Source organism: Bactrocera neohumeralis, unplaced genomic scaffold (assembly GCF_024586455.1).
Source record: "Bactrocera neohumeralis isolate Rockhampton unplaced genomic scaffold, APGP_CSIRO_Bneo_wtdbg2-racon-allhic-juicebox.fasta_v2 cluster10, whole genome shotgun sequence".
Classification (NCBI taxonomy): domain Eukaryota; kingdom Metazoa; phylum Arthropoda; class Insecta; order Diptera; family Tephritidae; genus Bactrocera; species Bactrocera neohumeralis.
Window position 1 is genome coordinate 25,571,729 of NW_026089623.1, and position 22,181 is coordinate 25,593,909.

Genomic DNA, 22,181 nt, shown 5'->3' on the forward strand with positions numbered 1-22,181 from the left:
GTAGAGTGAACAATTCTGAGAAATATGCGTCTAAAGTCAAAGCGATGCCATAAAATACCTTTGATCTGTAGGAGTTTAAAGATAAAAACTCACAATTATAGTGTATTTTCTATGGAAAATTTTTACAAGCCTTGGTCTAGTTCTTAATGTTAATATTAAGGGCTAAAATTTTTAGGGAATTTTTTTAGGGTATTTCCAAGAAAATTTCGTGACGGGACTGAAAAAATTTAATATTTCAAAGAAAAAAAACACCCTAATGTACATACATCGGTATTAAGTTGTTTTTTTTCTGCAATATCTTTTTATTTATTGAATCTGCTTTTTGTTTTAAAAGCCTAACAATAAGTTTTAAAATCTTAAATCTATTTAAAAACTAGACAAGCTCAAGCAAGTGTTTGAGCTGTTTTGGTGATATGTTGCTCTTTAGTACGCAGGCATATCTTTTCTTTTAAGGCGTGTTTGATCGCAGGAATGTACCAAAGCATTAGCCAAAGGGTTTGGGTGATCTCGGAGTTTAGATATATATTTAATTCTGCTGTCTTCTACTTCTTTCTTTACCATAGAAATACCAAGGTCTTTATGGATATTTTTTTATTACGCATGTACCATGGTGAACACGTGATTGTTCTAAGCATTTTTGATTGGAACCTTTGTATTATATCAATATTAGTTGCACAGGTCGTACCCCACAGTTGAATGCCATACATCCAAATCGGATTTATGGCCGCATTATACAAAAGCCCTTTGTTGTCTAGGCTAAGTTTGGAGTTTTTATTTAAAAGCCAATTTAAATTTGCAGCTCTTATCTTCATACAAGTTATTTTACTAGATATGTATGTGTTTTCTCCACGTAAGTCTTCTATCTAGGTAAATACCAAGATAAGTTACGTCGTTCGCTTGGGGTACTAGAATATTGTTCATTTTTACTGCCGGACACATTTTAGGTCTTAGTGAAAACGTAACATGCTTGCATTTTTGTTCATTCACATTTATACGCCAGTTGGCTAGCCATTCTTCGACAGACCTTAAGTGCTCGGCTAATATTCTTGATGCTATTATGTGGCATTTGTTACGGCTCACTAAAGCTGTGTCATCCGCAAAAGTTGAGGTCAATATATTATTAGCTGTAGGAAGATCTGCAGTATATATGATGTATAGAGTTGGGCCTAAAACACTACCCTGGGGTACACCAGCCCTTATCTGTCGTTCGTCAGATATGAAATCTCCCACTTTTACCATAAATTGTCTATTTTTTAAATAAGACTCCAATGTTTTATACAATTCTAAAGGTATAATGTTTTTAATCTTATACAAAAGGCCTTCATGCCACACCTTATCAAACGCCTGAGCCACGTCTAGAAATAAAGCTGAGCAGTACTCTCTTTGCTCAAATGCTTTTCTTATTTCGTAGAGAGCACTTCTACAGCAATATTTGGTAACTCAATTAGCATTTTTGGGGTAATATTATCATGTCCTGGTGACTTTTTTGGTTTAAGTTCTTTTATTATTCTAATAATTTCAGTAGGTGAAGTCTTAAAAGACTCGAGTGACTCGTTAACTGTGTTGGGTAAGCTGGACAACTTGAAGTTGTTCTTTGGGCTATTTGGTTGAAATACCTTTTCTAGGTGATTTGCAAAACAATTAGCCGTTTCCTCGTCACTTCGAGCCCAATTTCCGCCCATGTCTCGTTTAGGCATGTTGGAGTTAGTTGGTGGCTTCAGGGACTTTTGGGCTTTCCAAAGAGAATTTTGCTTGCTTGAATTTGGACACAGCTTATTTATATACATTTCGGTATTGGATTCTTCCTCACGTTTAAGCGCTTTTTTTAGTTTACGTGCAGCTGATTTCAATTGAAGCTGAGTGGAAGGGGAGCGACTTATCTGCCATTCACGCCTTTCACGCCTTGCACGCCTTTTTTCGTTTACAAGCTTTTCTATTTCTCTGTTAGTAATTTTTCTAGCACCAAGCGGCAAATAGTTTTTGTTTGGTGTTGCTAAGACAGCTGCTTTAGTTATTATATCATTGAGTTCTTCTATGCTTTCGTCGATATCTCTACCTGTATTTATTTTGTACTCAACATTAATGTGGCTACTCACGTATTTTTTTATTTTTTAGCCAATTCGTTTTATAGGAAGTCAAACCTACTTTTGGATTAACGAATATGGGTTGTTCTCATAACTTTATTAGTACAGGAGAGTGATCAGAAGATAGATCAGTACTTGTATCAGCTGTTATAAGCGATTTATCTATATTTTTGATTATAGCAAAATCAATTAAATCTGGTATTTTTTACGATCACTAGGCCAATATGTCGGCTTACCAGGAGATATTATGTCAAGGTTATTGTGCCTATTTATAATAGTGTGATACAGCTGTTGTCCTTTCGGATTAATTAGCCGTGAGCCCCAATACGTGTGCTTTGCATTGTAATCTCCACCTGCTATAAATCTATGGCCTAGTGTTCCAAAAAAGTCTTTGAATTGGATGTCTGTAATTTTAAATCGAGGTGGGCAGTATATGGCCGTCAGATTTAAGTCCCCGCAGCGATTTTTAATAGTTATTGTTGTAGCTTGTAATTGCGCGGTGGCATAAGATTCTGATGTGTGGTGATTTAACCGTTTTCTAACCAACACTGCTGTTCCTCCATGTGCCTTTCCATCTGGGTGGTTTGTAACATAGAGTCTAAATCCCGGTATAAAGAAATTGTTTTTGTTCGTAAGATGAGTTTCTGACAATAGCATTACATCGATAATTTTTTCATCCAGAAATCTAATGAGTTCCAATTTATGTTGGTTAACACCGTTAGCATTCCATAAACAAATGTTCAATACACTCATTTTTTACTTAAAAAAGTTTGCAACATTTGGTTTTGTGATTTGATTACCTCTTGAATCATATTTTGCATTGAAGCCATAAATTGTGTCATACATTGGGTGAGGTTTAAAATCATAGTTTCAACGCTTCCATTTGGTTGGTTTTGTGGCAATTGCATTTGTGTAGTATTGCCTTTCACCACGTTTGCCTAACTCCCTTGTGTAGCATTGTCCTTAAGATTTACTGGTTTTGAAATTTAGACGGGGATTTTAATATTTTCATTAGATGTAATATTCATCATTTGGTTACGACGTGCTTGGATGCCCTGTGACAACTTCGATTTTAAATCTTTGTATACAGGGCAACCCCTGTAGTTAGCAGTGTGACTTCCTCCACAATTGCTGCATTTTTTATTTAAATCCTATTTTTTAAGAGTACATTTTGAAATTGGATGTAGATCACCACATACTACACAGACACATCGTAGAGTGCAATATGCTTTCGTGTGTCCATACTCTTAGCAGTTTGTACATAGTACTGGACCATTTCTCTTGTGTGGTTCCTCAACGGTGATTCTGCGATGGAGAAGATATTTTAAATTGTAAATCGGGTGTATTTCATTTTTCTTTAATTTGTTGGAATCTGGCATCAATTCTATTTTGAACATTGGTTGTGGGACTTTGTTCTTGTTAAAAATATTTACTACTGATTTAATGCTAAAACCACCTTCTTCTAGTGCTTCTCTAACATCGTTAGAGTCTACCGAAGACTCCATACCTTTTATGACAACAACTAGGCCTTTTGAGCTCTTCAGTTGGTAAGAGTAGTAATTCTTGTTATCATTTGATAGGAATTTACCAATTTCCATGATACCTTTTTCAGTGTATGTTTGAATTTTTGTTTCATCTATGTTACCTTTTTTCAAAGGCACAATGTGGAAATTGTTTGTGCCTATTATATTGCTCATTTTTGAAACAAGCGCATTTGATCTACGCTCACGCAAATACATAGATTGGAGGGGGTTTGGCATTCACGACCGTGGTGGTAACCTTTGCTTCGTCGTTAGGCCCTTTGCTTAATAAGGCAAATCTGTTGCCATTAAGAATTTCTGGCTTTTTGGTGTTTGGCGTGTTTGCTTGAAATTTTTTGGTATTGACCGCTGTTGTAATAGGACTCAATTTCCTTTTTACATTAATGTAGCGATCAATACCAGTCTGAATTGATGGCCCTTTTTTGCTTGGTAAATTCTCACCTTGCATTTTATTTTCCTTCGCTGTCCGGGTGCTTGCTGGCTGCATAGTGGCTGCTGTCAGTGGATTTGTTGTTGCCCGATTGCTGTTTACTGCTGCTTCTGCTGACTGCGCTTGCTTAGTCTCTCTTTCATCTGATCGATGCGATGACTCATCATCGCCGTTACTTTTGTTTTTGCCAGGAGTTGCTTTTGTTGGCTCGAAAAAACTGAAGTAGGCATTTAAGGAATGCCTACGGTTTTGCGGTTGAGGCTGCGAAGAACTCATAATTGTTTGTTTTTTTTGTTTTGTTTTTTGTTTTTATATATTTGTTTTGTGCACTATTTGTTAATGTTTATTATTAAAAGTTTGTGTGCACTGTTTTTTATTTGTTTGTTTGTTTTTATTTATTATTTTTGTTTGCTTACTTTTTACAAAAATTAAAATCACGGAGCGAATTCAAAAACACGTCCGTACACTTTGAAGACTTTTTCGACTACATATTAGGAATTAAGTTGAATGTCAAAAATATGTAAATTTATTCAAAGAAATCCCCAAACTCTCATATATTAAATCTTACATAAAATTTGTGATAATATAATGAAATTAAATGTTTTTAAAAGTTATAAAATTATATTAATGCTTATCGCTAAAATAAAGTAGCATTTGCCTTTGTCTAAACCTTATGTCCATAATATAATGAATTCATATCCTTTGGTGGACGCTTTCAACTCAATATATTGAATTTAGCCTCTTCGGTTTAATTTATAGTAAAGTATTGCAATAAAACTTATTCAGTATATAACCTATAAAATAAGTTTAAAATATATCAAATTTGATTGTTATCCATTCACGATTTCTTCCGCTAAATTTTTCATTTAATAGTTTTTTACAATGCAATTTTCTCAAATTTCTCTCAACCCTCGCACAAAAAACTTTAGTGTTCTGTTCTGTTTCTCATCAGATCATTCAGTTTGTATGGAAGCTATATGCTTTAGTAATCCGATCTGAACAAGTTTTTCGGAGATTACATTGTTGCCTTAGAAAATAATCTACATATACCAAATTTCGTGAATATATCTTGTCAAATGCAAAAGTTTTCCATACCAGCATTTGATTGCGATCATTCAGTTGGTATGGCAGCTATATGCTATAGTAAGCCGATCTGAACAATTTCTTCCGATATTGCATTATTTCTATGAATAATAACTCACACCAACTTTTGTGAAAATACATTATGAAATGTGAAAGTTTTCCATACAAGAACTTGATTCCGATCGTTCAGTTTGTATGGCAGCCATATGTTATAGTGGTCCGATATCGGCAGTTCCAACAAATGAGCAGCTTCTTGAAGAGAAAATGACGTTTGCAAAATTTCAAAACGATATCTGAGGACTAGTTCGCATATATACAGACAGACAGACATACGGACATGGCTAAATCGACTCAGCTCAACATACCGATCATTTATATATATACTTTATAGGGTCTCCGACCCTTCCTTCTGGGTGTTACAAACTTCGTGAAAAACTTAATATACCCCGTTCAGGGTATAATAAGTGATATATGTATGCTTATAAACTGTCTTGTGGAATTCTCATACTTTTTGTTTGTTAGAGACTTGAACTAACATAGTCAAGAGTGTTAATGTCGCTTTTGTCTGCGTAATGATGTGTCAAACACTAGGAAATTGCTGGCCAATTAAAGGTGGGAAAGGAGGATAAGATTGCAATACAATATCGGATAATATGCAAGATGCCATGGAACTTTGGTGCACCTTGACAAGCTCTCTATGATCTACTCCTTATTTCCCAACACAAATTCTGATGGATCGTCTGATAACTCATGTATTATTTTGCTATATCTAGTACCTTATCAAGGTCACTTTAATTCCTACCATGTTTGCCGTTTCACTAATAGTAGTTGCAAGAGCGGCTCCGGTCTACGTCTTTATTCACATTTATACTCCTGCAACATACAAGGTGCGTCTCAAAGTAAACAGGACTTTTTGAATCTAGCGCCCCATGGTGGCGCCATCTACATATACATATGTCGGTGCGTTAGAATCTGCTATCTTTATCGATTGTCCGGTGAGAATTTCATGCCATTTAATCCATTGGAAGTGAAGTTATTGCGTTTTAAGTGTCAGTATGTTTGTGTTATCGGTGCCAAAATGAGCTTCGAACAAAGAGCCAACATTAAATTTTGTTTTAAAATGGTAAAACTTTTACCGAAACGTTTCAATTGATGATACAAGTTTATGGAGATGATTGCCTATCCCGTAGAAGAGTGCACGAGTGGTTTCAACGTTTTCAAAGTGGTCGTGAGAACATAAATGACAATCAACATGTTGGCCAATCAAAATCCGTGTTCACCGGAAATTTCATCGAAACTGTGCGTGAATTCATCAAAACTCAGCCGAAATTTTGACCATTTTGACCGAACATATGGGTTTACGAAAGGTGTCTGCACGGTTTGTTCCGCACAAATTGACTGACGAAAGCGTTATGTAGACGTAGAGGCCATTCAAAAGGCTTGCACCGGCATTCAGGCGGCCATACCGGCCAACGAGCTAAAACACTCGTTCGACATGCTTTTAGACCGTGCAAATAGCTATATTGAAGCGAAAGGAGACTATTTTGAATAAAATAAATTGATTTTGCCGAAAAAACCATTTGTTCTGTTTATTTTATAGTTCTGTTTAATTTGGAACGCTCCTTGTTTAGCCATGGAGTATAATAGTTCACCTAGCGATTATTTGTAACACCTAAAACTAATGGAGATGTGTTGTGAGTTATGTTCATACATATATGGTATATAAATAATCAAAATGATAGGATGAGTTGCGAATTCCGGGTGATTGTCTATCCGTACAAGCAATAACTTAAATGAAAGTGGAGATATAGCTATGAAACTTGGTTCCAAAGGAAGGTTGGTATTGCAGAAATTAAGATATTAATCTGTAATTTACTAGCCCGCCATCTAATGTGTTTAATATACAGAGACGAAAATAATTTTTCGCACATAACTTATAGACAAGTGCAGAAATCTTTGAAAATTATAAGAAAGAAAGAAATTCATAGTTGATCGAAACCCATCGCAAGCGAAAAATAAAATAACAAACATTAAGGAAAAAATAATGTACGGGCGATCTCTGGAAAGGAAGGAGAGGGGGCAACTGTTTATCTCGATTTTCGGCAAAACTATTATAAGAGGCAGAAAAAAGTTATATGACATTGTTGTAAGTAATGGAAAGGTCTTTAACTTGCAACCTGTTGCCACAGAGTATAATAGTTTTGTTCACCTAACAAATGTAGGTATAACCTAAAAGTAAGCGAGATAGATATAAGGTTATATATACATACATATATAAATGATCAGGATGACAAGAAAAGTTGAAATCTGGGTAACTGTTAGTGTGTCGCCCATCCGTGCAAGTTGTAACTTGAGTTGAAATATCTTGATATCTTGGTATACGCGTTCCTTAGAACAAAAAAATGACGTGTTCGTAGATGGGCGTAGTTGGACCAAAAAATCATACCATCTTGAAGGTAAAATTTAATGTCTCTGGCGTTATTAGTTATTGATTAATTACGCTTTTAGTAGTTTTCAACAGTACGGTTATATGGGGAGTAAGCGGGGTTATCTTCAGATTTCATCCATTTTTACACTGTTGGTAGAATTTCCTATAATATTTATGCCGGGCGAAATTTGTTGTTGTAACTTTAGTAGAAAATTGTGCATTAACTTATTAAAGGGCGGGCCACTCCCACTTTTTAAAAAAATTTTACTGCGATCCCTTATGCCAAATTATAGTTTTTTTATCCGAATTTAGTGCATAGTTATGGCACTTTATAGGTTTTTGGTTAATGGCGATTTGTGGACTTGGCAGTGGTCCGATTACGCCCATCCACGAACTCGTAATTTTCTTTGTACTAAGAAACTCACCTACCAAGTTTCGTCAATATATCTCAATTTTTACTCAAGTTCCAGCTTACACGGACTGACGGACGTACAGACAGGCAGTCAACCGGATTTCACCTTTTATCGTCATCTTGATCATTTATATATACTTACATACTATTGATCAAATTGAAAGATGAATTTTGTTCATTTTATCTCCTTCAAAGTAATCCCCTCCCGCTGCAATACACTTATTGCCAACGAATTTTCCAGTCATCACAGCATTTGGAAAAAATCCTCCGTCGTGATGGCCATCAGAACCTTCTTCGGTTCAGCTTTTATATCCTCAATTGAATCAAAACGGTGTCGGAACGGAAATTATCACGAATAATCAATGCAGTATGAGATGGTGCATTATCGCACTTCTTTGTTCAATAAATTCAAACATAGTAAAAATCGAAGAATTCACTTTTGGAGCCTCACAAAACGAGGCGTATCTCAAATACTAATGAATATTTTGACGTGATTTAGCATAGATGTCACTAACTCTACTACCAACTTACAGAAAAAAAATTTTCCGAATCGAAAAACACGCGAAGTATAAATTAAAAATTCAGTAGTATATAACCCTATATCTATCTCAACCATTAAGTGAACAAAACTATAATACTCTGTAGCAACAGGTTGCAAGAGTATAAATAGCTGCGAAAGAATTAAAAATTCATTATTCGATGAAATCGTGAATAAATTAGAATCAAATTTGATATTTTCTTGACTTATATTGAAAGTAATAAACTTATACTTAATTCTATTCCTATATTTTAGTTCGCGTCTGCTAAAATTATATTACAAACATCTACAAATCAGATATGTGATATTAACTGGACTTTTGTCCACTTTAGGCACAAAGATACACTGTTATGAGTAACACGCTCTCTTAATTTTATTAAGATATGTAACTCACATGTTGACCGATATATGCTGTATAAAGTCACCTGGAAGTTCGAAAATCATTGTATTGGGAATATGGGAGCTAAGGGAAGTATTGACCATATTCAATTTTATTTTGACATACAGACATAACATTGTCTAGAAAGGATTCTCCCTGAATTTCAATTATACTCGTATATCTCACACATTGATTGATATTGTCGGTCAAAAGTCAACTATAGGTACTGAGGTTCAAATATTTGGTACATAGAGGCTTGACCAGTTTTGGTTGGATTTGGAGAATGTTTGGTCATAATATGGCTTACTTCAAAGGCATTATTCGTGCAACGTTTTATTAATTGCATCTTGTTTTCGATACCGGAAAGTGAAATAATCAAAACGAATTATAATTGTGTTATATGGAAGTAAGCGTTGTTGTAGTCCACTTGCCTCCATTTTCACACTATCACATAGTAATGTTAAAATAATGGTATTTACTGAACTTGGACGACGCTACCACGCCCAATTTTGACCGTCGCTCTTATAAAGCCCTCTCATACTAATTCGAGGGCAAAGTGTCTGGCGTATTTAGTGATTGATTTATAGTTTTTAAGTAGTTTTTAAAGATTATAGATTCTTATAAGATTTACCTTAAGCGAATTTGGTTATTTTAACTTGAACAGTTTGAGATATACATATGTACATTAAACCTTTTGCGGGCGGTGTCAAGCACAATTTTTAAAAAGTTTTACCTCACAGGTGCCCCTAGTACTGCGAAATTACATTTCTATATTGTGGGCGTGGCAGTGATCCAATAACGTCGATCTACGAACTCATCCTTAGTTTTTGGCCAGGAAACATAAATACCGATTTTTTACTCAAGTTTAAGCTTGAGCGGACTGGCGAATAGACAGACAGTCACACGGATTTGAACTTGTCTCGTCTTCCTGATGATTTATATGTGTATGTACATATACATAAACCCATATCTATCTACAATAGTTCTTGGGAATACATTCAACCGTTATGTGAACAAAACTATTATATAGTTACTCTATAGCAACACAACTTTCCACAATTGAATCATGCCCGTATTTCTTAACATATGGTAAACATGTGTTCAAAAATATTGTTATTATTATGTTAAGTAAAATATCAAATGGAAAATTCCCTATTTTTTCATTTAAACTTGTATAACTAATTAAGGTTATTTGGAGGTTATTCTTGCTCAAACCTCACATGAAAAAAGCAAAAAAAAAGTCACTTTGTGAGGTGAAAAGCGGTCTAACAGCTGTTTTATAAAAATAAACAAAGCAAAATAAAGAAACAGGCAGCCAAGAAAAGTGAGTAATTTTTCAAATATATTAAATAACAATAATTTAATTTATTTATTTATTTTTATTTAAGTATACATACGCCAAACGGCTTTATACAACTAAATAATTTAAAATTATATAATATTTGTTATGTAATTAAGAGGGAGGGATTAATAGTATTTAAAACTATAAATTGAACAACAATTGTAAGAATAGCAATTTAGGAAGGAGAAAGTGGGATATTGCAGTAGACGTGATTTGATATCCGGGATGAAGGCACTGAGTGATCCGCTATAGAAGTCCACATCACTATGTAATGAGTTGACGAGCCTGGCCAGACGGTTGTGAGGACCATTGAAAACGTAGCTTTTGGTAGTTTTCATAGTCTTTAGGAGACGGTTACGTCTCAGTGAAAGACCCACTGATGCAAATTCGAAACTGCTGATGATGTCTGGCGCATCGATAAGGCCGTTCACGACTTTGAAGAAAAATATCATGTCAGCTACTTGACGACGTTCTTGCAGGCTGTTGATGTTATAGTGTTTATAGACATCAGACACCGTGTTGTAACCACCAGGAATATCATATCGATGGCCAAGACATTTACATAGCTTTGATTGTATTTTTTTCAATACGACTAGAGGCAGCATCGGTATAAGGCGTCCAAATTACAGTGCCATATTCTAATATTGGCTGAACCATTGATTAATAAAGGCGTAACAGTGAGATGGGATTCATGAAATCCTTACTAGTTTTAGTAATTAATCCCAGAACTTTAAAAGCCTGGAGAGTGATCTTCTCAATATGCTTGTTAAACGTCAGTTTATTGTCTATGATGATACCCAGGTCCTTTACATGATCCACTTCACTTAACAACTCATCATTTAGATAATAATTAGCTAGTATTCTGATTTGTGACCGTGAGTAGGATACAGTTACACATTTTCTGACATTCAAGTCCAATTTGTTTAATCGGCACCACAACGAAAGCTTGTCCATGCCATTCTGAAGAACTCGAAGGTCTTGCTCACTGGTTATCATTCTGAAGATCTTCAAATCGTCCGCATAAAGCAAAAATTCTGATTGAAAGTTTTCGCCAATATCGTTTACGAAGATATTAAAGAGAATAGGCCCCAGATGTATCCGTCTACTTTGACTTGGAAATGCCTTCCTGTAAGATATGATTGAATCCAACACAGTGCATTACCGCATATACCGTATCTTCTAAGTTTGTTTCGCAGAATAGTATGATCCACCCTGTCAAAAGCCTTGCTGAAATCGGTATAAATGGTGTGAGCTGAGTGGCCATTGTTTAGGGCATCTAGTAGATAATTTACGTAGATAAACAGGTTAGAGGAAGTTGCCCTTCCGCCGACGAAACCATTCCGCTTTTTGGTGATAATATTTGTGAAGAATGCAGTGAGTTGTGGAAGAACTATCAGACGACCTCAGACTTTGGGCCGTCCTTGTGAATCGGACAGATGTAGGATGATTTCCATATAGTAGGGAAGACACCATTTTGTAGTGAGTAACTGAATAAGTGTGTGATATGCTCGCTAAGGCTGTCTGCACAGTTTTTGAGAAAAGTATTTGGTAAGCCGTCCGGATCAGCACCTTTCTTCAAGTTCAGTGTCGACAACATTTTATGGACATCATTGATGTTAACCCCAAATTCATCCATGGTGACAGTCGGAGCTGGTTCTACTTCAGTTGACGGTGAACACTGGTGAGAATTTTGGTTGTACAAATTACGAATAACCGTCTTGTTTCTTTATTATTATCACTTTATTAATCAGATCATGCTGTCTGATTAGTTCTCTGTTACAAACTGACCTTACATTCTAAAGCTAATGTCTTAAATAAGTCCCTGTACCTTGTCTTAGTTGTTGTGTCCCGCAATTCGTTGTTAGTAGTAGTTGTAGAGTTATTGCAGCGGATACGACACCGACGCTTGCGTTGGCGGTTTGCCGCTACCGCTGTGCCTTACCCGTCAGCCTGGGAATGTGAATTCGTTGACTCAGGCCACGCGCGGACTTTATTGTTGACAAAGTGCTGCTTATATTGACTGCTAGCTGCCAGCTTGAGAATGTGGATTCGCCACGCGTTGACAAAGGGCAGCTTATGTTAACTCCTCGCCTTCTAAATGAAGGCCGTCCACGGACTTCTTAAGATTGTTTATGACGTTCTGAAGATTCTGGGATTTACGTCTTCTTTTTCGCTCTCGGTATAGCTGAATTAGACCGTAACAGGAAATTAGTATGACAATGCTAGTGAGACCTGATATCGTTGGTCCTATCATAGTCCTCACTTCGATTTTCCCGATAAAACGCAGGTTTTCCATACTTATCTTGTGAAGGTATGGAAGACTCAAAATCTCTTGATGAAGAACGCCGTCGTTGCTGATCCTGGTAATTTTTTAAACATGCCGTTTACGTTTTTGAAGTAGGATCCATTAATTTGAATCTCATTTTCGAAGGAAAGTAAATAAGTTCCCTTTATGGTCTTCTCGGTGTCTGCGGTAGTTTTGACTAAAGCGGTATTATCGTTAATGATGATTATGCCATCATCGACCACCATAATTGGTTCAAGGTGGCTAGGGCGAGTGCTGCAGTGGGCAACATTACCAGAATGAAGCTGCTGCGCGCACGTTGGATGTTGTAATTTTTTGCAAAACGTTGATGTGAGCGTTGCGCTGCAATTTCCAATCGCCAAAATTTGATTATGACAATCGGCAACATTGTTGTCATTCCCAAGGTGCAGGATTGTTCCGTTGTGTTGGACAGGAAAGATAATAATTTTCTTACAGACTAGTACTGGCTTGGGATATTTGATAATAAAATGTAGAAGATTACCGTCTAATAGAACCTTAATATATGATACCTCCATTAAATCAGTGATAGTTGTGTTTGGAGAGTGCATTTCAATAATGTTCATTTGAGTTTTACAACATGGGATTTATTATCCCTATCTTTGCAAGGGTAGTAGTTGAAATTAAAGTTTCAATTTCATTTATATTGATCCTATTTCTTGCAAGCAACATTTCATACAAGTGACCAGTGTCGATCTGTCCAGCTTTTGAGTTTTTAATGATGTGGTTAACCGTTTCCGTCAGTTCATTTATCTTTTCTTGTATCCTTGTGTTTATTTCTACCTGATGTCGCTCTGAGTCTACGAGCTCCTGTTGTCGGAACTTTAAGTTTTCGAAATCGTCAAAGTCAGGCGTACCTGCGATAACCTTTAGGACAGTACCCAAAACGTTAATGCTCCTAGCCTGCCTGTCATGGATGTCCAGTGTTGTCAGAAGCACCTTTATATGTGCAATGTCTGCGTCGAGTAACATTCTCATATGGGATAGAGGGAATTGCGTTGCTAAGCCTTTGGTTTCCTCAACTATTCCCTTGTATACTGTAAGATTAGTTGTATGCCTTAGATAGCCAAATTCCTCCCAAATCGTCTCGTCACCATCCTGAATCGGTATGTAGTAGGAAGTCGAATAGTCGGTCAATTTTGCCGTCGTCGTTAGAATAAGGAGTATCGCAATCAGTATCCTGAAAGATAGTGTAAAAGAAGCTTAAATAATTAACCCTATGCTATTTAAAAAATTCTAAAATATGCTAAGAATTTTCCCTTACCTTAGGTTGTCCGTGTGGGCCACCCTCCCTGTTATGAGAACCGTGGTTCCCAAGTCTGCTTCAACTTTCTCCTCAACATATAAAGGGGATAATTTATTTCCGAGTCGTCTGTTAGTCTTTACCAATACTCTTTCCCCCACGTCGAATACTCTATTCCGTCTGGAGGGGTTATTCCTATCCATTTGTGCTTGTTGAGCCTTCATTATTTTCATGGATATCTCATTCCTCAGTTCGGGTGGGTTGGCGCGAAGTATTTCAATTGGTTTCATATTGGTCACCGAGTGAATCGTTCGATTGTATTCAGTTGTTGCCATTCATATGAGGTCTTTCGTCTCGTTAATTCTGTTGTCGTCATGGAGAGAGTGTGCGGGGGTTCGGTTAGATGCGTTCTTTCCTAGGTCGGAGGTGCAGGTACCTCAAGCACAAGAGGTGCCTGTCCCTCCATTAGATGATGGGGAGTTGGGGTACGCCTTTGGCCTGGTTAGGTCTAAACGGAAGTATGGAAGTTCATTCTGGAATACCTGGAGGCCATTTATAATAAGTGGTATTGGGATTAGCTGGACTGATGGACAATTAGATGTTAGTGGTGTGATCTCCACTAGTCGGAATACCGAACAGTTAGGGTCATTTGCGCGTGCACTGTTTAAGCGGCGAAGGCGGTTAGCTGGAAGTTAGGGTTAGTTTCTGTATGATTGGTGTGTGTAAGTGATGTGTGTATGGGGTCCAACCCCTGGTCCAGTCCAGAGCTCAACTGGTAGTAGTTTCGGCTACGAGGTCTGACCGGAGACTTAATTCTGGTACCACGGGGAGCAGGAGCCCTTGCAGTTCGCTCCAACCTGCTCGTGCGGACTGGCTCCTCAGGGAATATCGTGGTGGTTGTGGTTAAAACCCAAATCGCGGGAAGAACTGACTTTGTCAGTTGAATGTGGAGTTGCATTGCAACCGGGTGCCGGACCCAAAGCACGGCAGAGGGTTTAGATGGGCCTCGAACTCTACCAAGGTGGTTATTGGTTATTCATTCCACACTGCCAATTGGTACTGAAAATGCTTTGCATTCTCAGGGCGCTGATGAACGCATTGATTTGATCCGCTGTGCGTTTGAGTGCCGTGGAGTAAGGCTGTCGCCAGCAGGTGCCCACGTAAAACACACCGGACGTTGTCTCGTTAATTTTCCTGTCCAGTTTCAAACATCTGGCTATCTCCAAAAGTGTACTATGGAGGCGTTCAACCTGCCCGTTCGACGTGCTATGAAGGGGTGGTGCGTTTACGATGTCTACACCAAAACTATTCTTCAACAATGTGGTTATCGTTTCAGAATTTGGAGAAGCTTCATCATCACAATAAATTGTTTTTGTGTTTGGAAATATATTAATTAACTGAATGATTGGGACCTTTACATCCACAATTGTTCGAGAAGGTATAGGCTGCACCACCGCAAATTTTGAGAATTTGTCCAGACAGGTAAGAAAGTACCTGTTATCTGTCGAAAAGATATCAATGTGCAACATTTCCCCGGTATAGGAGGGGATTGGAGTTACACCATGTTCCTGCTTACGTGGGTGTCTGTCGTATTTGGCCTTACTACAGATCCTACAATTTGCGACAACTTCATTCGCCAAATTTGTCATTTTTGGGAAATAGTAATCGCAGAGGATTTGTTTAATATTCTCCTGGGCTGCTCTGTGAGCTCGATTGTGCTCAGCAACAACAATCTCCCTCTGCTCGTTTTTGTTGACAATATCAGACACCATGTTTTTGCAGTGCCAAAACTTTGTTGACGGAAAACTCCTTACCAATTCATGTTGTATGCTGGCCAATGTTGGTAGATCGCAATGTATGACATTTACCACATTTGGGTTTACAGCTATTTTTATCTCCTCAATAGCGTGGATGTTCTGTCGTGATAGCGCGTCAGCAACATGATTTTCCTTGACCGGTTTTTAAAAAATTTTAGCGTTGTGCTCGTCGATAAACGCTTTCCAGCGTTTAATTTTGGCATTTGGGTTTCGGTCTGAAACCGCAAACGTAAGTGGCGGATGGTCTGTAAAAATATTAAAATTTTTTACGCCATAGAGATTCTAAGGCTTTTTTGGGCCCAGACTATGGCAAGTAACTCGCGTTCGTTAGTTGCGAAGTTTTGCTCACGATCTTTCAAAGTCCTTGAAATAAAGGTGATTGGCCTATTGTCTTGTGACAGTACTGCCCCTATACCCAAAGATGAAGCGTCTGTCGTTAGATCAAATGGCTTCCTGAAGTCTGGATAGAGTAACATAACATCCTCCGATGTAAGGACTTCCTTCAATTTGTTAAAAGCAAGTGATTGTTTTTCGTCTAATTCCACTTTAATCTTTTTCGATTGTGTGGCGCTAACCTTGCCGTTTTCTCCTTTCAAAATATCTGTTAAAGGCTTTGCTACTGCCGCAAAGTCCTTAATAAAGCAACGATAGTAGCTTGCTAAACTTAGAAAGGAGCTGATATTGAAAAGAGTGGCGGGTTTCACGTAGTTATGTATAGCATCTACTTTGCTGCGGCTCGTTTTAATGCCTCCCCTAGACACAACAAAGCCTAAGTATTCAACGCTTTCCTTAAAAAATTGTGATTTCTCGCGCGAAATTCTCATATTAGCTTCATGTAACCTCTTTAACACCCACTCGATATGTTCGACATGTTTTTCTTCGGTTTCTGAAAAGATAATACCGTCATCGACGTAAACGTAACAGGACTTTCCTATTTGTTCTCTCAATACGTCGTCGATAGCTCTTTGAAAAATGCTTGGCGCATTCTTCAAACCAAAAGGAAGCCTGCAGAATTCGTATTTGCCGGTGCCTACCGAGAAAGCGGTCTTTTCCCTATCGGATTCTGCGAGAGTTATTTGGTGGAAGCCCGATTTTAGGTCGAGTGTTGTGAAATACTTGGCCTTTAATAGATTTGATAGTATTACGGTTACATTGGGGATGGGATATTTGTCATCGATGGTTTTTTCGTTAAATTTTCTGAAGGCTATTACAAGACGTTTCTTTACATTGCCTTGTTCGTCCATTCCTTTTTTATCTACAACCCATATTGGGTTGTTGTATGGTGACCTAGACGGTCGGATAATACCATTTTTTAGTAAATCGCGAATTTCAGTATTCACGAATTCCGCTACACCCATTGGATAAGGGTATAGCTTAGAATACACCGGGTCGTCACTTTCGGTGCGAATAGTGGCGAAAATATTTGTGTTAAATGGTAGGGCCTCATTAGGATCAGAAAAAACGCGTAATAAATTTTTCACCATTTTCTGAAATTTGCCCCTTACAACCTCGGCGACTTCTATGTCCTCTACTTGTGTGAAATTCACATTTGCACACTTTAAGAACTTTATTTCTTCTGAGCCATTATTAGTTAGTATTTTTTTTTTGATTTTAGATCTATTGTTGCATTTGTTTGCGTTAGCAAACCTACTATTCCGTCGAACGTTGAAAGAGACGGGGGGAAACGGTCAAAATTCTAAATTCAAAATTCTGAAGTCAAAATTCCGGAATCAAGATTCTGGGTCGACAAAATTCTGGAAATCGGAATTCCGCAATTCCTTTGCTTTTTTTGGCTGCATTTCAAAATTCTGGTTTTTCATAATACCGGAATTTACGTTTTCCAGAATTAATTCTGGAAATTTTTTCCCCAAAATTTGAGCCAAATCGTGTATCTTATATAAATTTGCTTATACATACATAATAATATAACATAAACAAAACATAGCCTCCAAAATTATTCCAAAATTCAAACATGTTTATCGGAAAGACAAAAAACAACATTATTAACAAATAAAGACCAAATAGATTCATTTCTTTTTTTTCGTATAACATGTTCACAGCCATCGAATTCGTTCAGAACAAGTCCAGTTAAATGTTTTCTTATTTTTTCGTTCCAAATACATAGAAGAAGTAGCCGTCGACGTTTAACATGTCTTTTCCTTTATTAGACTTCACCACAGTTATATTTTCCATCATTTCACAAAAATATTTAGCACGTTTTTATTAAGGAAATTGCAGTAACACATTGCTTAGTCAGTACATATACTTATGTATATGTAGGTACATAGTAAACTAAATCATTATGGTAGTACAAAAAAGTAAATGAAGAACAACAAACAAAGCAATAACAATAACAAATACAATCATGGTAGTACAAAAAAGTAAATGAACAACAACAAACAAAGGAATAACAATAACAAATACAATCATGCAATTGTAAAAAACTACTTACTAGGCAATAAAACATATGATTACAGAATGGCAAAATTCTGTAATTAATGATTAAAAATACGTGTTGATAACAAAAAAGTGCGCACTAATTACAGAATTTTGCCATTCAGAATTTTGCAATTCAGAATTTTGCAATTTAGAATTTCGTTATCCAGAATTTTGAATTCCAGAATATTGACTTCCATAACTTTGATTCCCGGTGTTCCGACTTGCGGAATTATGAATGCAGAATTTCCAAAAAAGCAGAATTTTGACCCCAACCCAGAGACGGGAGCATAAAAAAGGTACTGTTTGTGTCGATTTTAACGTCATTTAGTCGTTGATTAACACTTGCAAGCTTTTGTTCGAAATTTTCTCTTTGAGTGGCAAGTGCACTACAAACTGCACTTTCCACTAATGCCATTAATTGGTCTGGTTCCAGCGCCATTTCTTGTCTTTTGTCTGCCACTCTATATTCTGTCCACCAATTTTCTATATTATCCCTATTGTTGCACTGTCTTTTACTAACTTCTATTCCGTTAAGGCTCTCAAATATTTTGTCCAGGTCCTGATCACTCATGAGCTTGAAGTAAAACCGATACCAATAAGCTGGCCTGCGCAAAATTTATTTCTCGTGCAAAGATTTACAGTTAAACACAGTTAAAATACAGTTAAATTTAACACAAGATTTCTTTTTTAGCTACTTTTTTTATTAGAGCAATTCAACATACTATATTTTTTGCACTCTACTTACATATTTTTGAATCTTAATTCTATTGTTTAATTTTTTGTAGAAATTTTTGATCCCCTTTGGTCCGTGATTCCTTTTTTTGTGACGTCTCCCCCTTGATGGGTCCGTACAATTATTCCCGAATAGTTTTTTTACTATTTTTTATCGAGCTTTTTATTTCCTAATAGTTTTTACTATTTTTTATCGAACTTTAATTTTTTTATTCCCATATATGTATGTAGTTGGGCGCCAATTACGAATAACCGTCTTGTTTCTTTATTATTATCACTTTATTAATCAGATCATGCTGTCTGATGAGTTCTCTGTTACAAACTGACTTTTACTTTCTAAAGCTAATGTCTTAAATAAGTCCCTGCACCTTGTCTTAGTTGTTGTGTCCCGCAATTCGTTGTTAGTAGTAGTTGTAGAGTTATTGCAGCGGATACGACACCGACGCTTGCGTTGGCGGTTTGCCGCTACCGCTGTGCCTTACCCGTCAGCGTGGGAATGTGAATTCGTTGGCTCAGGCCACGCGCGGAATTTGTTGTTGACAAAGTGCTGCTTATGTTAACTGCTAGCTGCCAGCGTGAGAATGTGGATTCGCTGACTCAGGCCACGCGCGGACTTTATTGTTGACAAAGGGCAGCTTATGTTAACTTACACACTATTGAAAAAATTTGCGAACATATTGCTAATATCTATACCTGAGTCTGCCGTCAGATTATCCCAGGACATGGTGGACGGGATGTCACTATTACCTCGTTTTTTATGTTTGACAAATTTCCAGAACACATTAGCGTCATCCTGTACTTGTTGTTCAATTTTATCTATGTAATTCTTATAGCATTGTTTATTGAGAATTTTACATTCTCTCCTGAGTTCTCTAAACTTTCTATAATTCTTTTTGCAATTGCACTTCTTGTAGATAGTATGGGCTTCCTTCTTAAGTATTATTTTGTGTTGTAATTCGCTTGAAAACCAGTACGGAAAGTTGTTGTTATTTTGTGAACGGACAGGCACATAGGTAGATATACCTCTTTGAATAATGTCATAGAAGACTACAACTTTGCTGTCTAGAGTAGAGGATGAATACAGGCTCGACCAATCGACGTTTAGATAAAATTCATTAAGGCTCTCATAGTCAGCACTTTTGAAATCATGGAAAGGTAAAGTTACTGGTTTGAGGCTGAGCTGGAGTTCGATCGTGATACCAAGGGCTGGATGGTATCGATCCATTGTGGTAATTGTCTGCGTGTGATCAACATGTATATGTGATTACTGAAACAAAGATCAAGTAAATTATGATTATCGGCTTGAATGTTGTTAAATTGGCGGCATTCTAACAGAGAGAAGCCTTCATAGAGTAAATTTTCACAGTCTATATGAGGCGAGCTACTTGGAAGGTTGAATTCCCCCGTGATGAGGAAGTTGGTATCTTTGTGCTTTACTTTCAAGTACTGGAGTGTATCGAGAAACGCTTGGTAAGCGACTAGTGATGCTCTCGGAGGAATGTAGACACATCCAATAATGATATCTGAACTACTGCACTTGATTTTTACGTAGATGTGTTCAATACTATCATCAATGACTGGAATACAGTCAGCGTGCACAAACTTCTTTATTGCGATGAAACACCACCCCCCCTCGTGCACTATCACTTGTGATATTGTTTCTATCCTTCCTGTAAATATTGAATAAATCATCTATAACTTCCCCATCATGGATAGCTGGGTGAAGCCATGACTCAGTGATACAGAAGGCATCAATACTGCTAATCGCTGCTGCTGTGAGAAAACTGCCGAGCTTGGTACGTAGTCCCTTCACATTCTGATAGTGGATGTGCAAGATTGTTTGAATTTCCCTTATCGTTGAACGAGCGAAAATTCTTATTGACTAATTTCGGGACGCCATTAACGTATTTTATTGTCTTAGAGGAATCGCCATTCTTCACCAGAGAATCCAGCTGTGTGCGAAGGTTCTTGAGGTGAGTCAACTGAGCGGGAGTGAGATCTGATTTAAATATGACTTTGGATGATCCGCCAACAGGTTCCGGTGGTTTAGACTTTAATATAGCACGAGCAACAGATGGGGAAGTTGTTTCAACTAGCAGCGGGCGATTACGGCCAACAGTTGGGCGACCCAGTCGTCGGAGTTTCAAGCAAGCAAGGCAAGCAGGCAAGCTGGACTCGACGGTAGGTCTGTCTTCATCAAGACGGTCTTTGCCATCTGCTCTCCTTGACTCTTGAACATTCAACATAACGACGTTCGACTCCCGTTTTTTGCGTTCGGAAAACTCTGCTATAATTTCTTCAGTTGGAGCTAATGCACCAGTGAAAGTTTCGAGCTTGTTTTCTACTGAGTTTAGTCTGTTATCAAGACTAGAACATGTGTTGGCCAAGCCTTTGTGCTGCTTGGATAAACTTGTGATCTCCCTTCTGATGTCATTAACATTCTTTTCGATGGATGTCTTGAAACTGTTGAATTTACTCTCAAAAGGAATTGTGAGCTTTGAATACTGGTCATCAAGCAGACGTTTAAGTTTAAGCATGGTGACGTTACCATCGTCATCACTTTCAGAGTCAAGATCATCCTGAGTGACGATACTAACCTTCAAACGGCATGTTTCAAATTTCCATTGATAACCTTGATGTTTTATTTTAGTTGCTAGCTCGGTGAATTCCGCTTTATTAAGTTTCGCACATTTGGAATGAGTCCATGTACGGCAATTTGCGCACATGACACTTGGTGAATTAGCGACCATTTTACAAACAGCACAAGTAAGCTGCGGCTGAATGATTGTTTTAGGAGGCATTTTTGAGTCATATATCATACGATACAGAAAAATTTTGGGTTTATTTTGAGCACTGCACTGCACTAAACAATAATTAACTACTAAAGAGCAATTTTTATTAATTTTATTCAATATTTAACTTTTGTTAAATTATTTTTGTTCACATAATAACAAAGGGTTGCCAAATTAATATAATTTATATATAATAATAATTTAATTTATTTTAGAAACATTGAATGCTTTAAGAATGTTAACACGCACAGATACCATACGCAAGTTAATTTATAGTGTTATTAAATATTTATATATAATAAAATAACTGAATTATTTAAAGGAAATAATTTTTTTATTCGAACATATATTAAATAAATATATATCATCACCTGAAATGCAAAATAACGTAACAACATTTCGGAAATTTACAGTGGCATGAATGAAACACGAAATAAAATGGAACAAGAGTGAATAAAAATTTAATATTGGTTAAAATTGGTATTATATCTGATCGCAGAACCTGAAAATGTTGGACATACATATGTAATTTGAAGTAGTGAATCGTAATCAATAAGACACTCAATTTCGAATTTTTCGATGATACGTTATTTTGCAT

The 22,181-nt window shown here is 37.0% G+C and overlaps 1 protein-coding gene across 3 annotated transcripts in view; it reads left to right on the top strand.

The window, feature by feature from the left end:
* The window catches only part of LOC126765196 (uncharacterized), a 461,867-nt gene that overhangs the window by 14,998 nt on the left and 424,688 nt on the right, over nt 1-22,181 (top strand). The window lies entirely within an intron of this gene.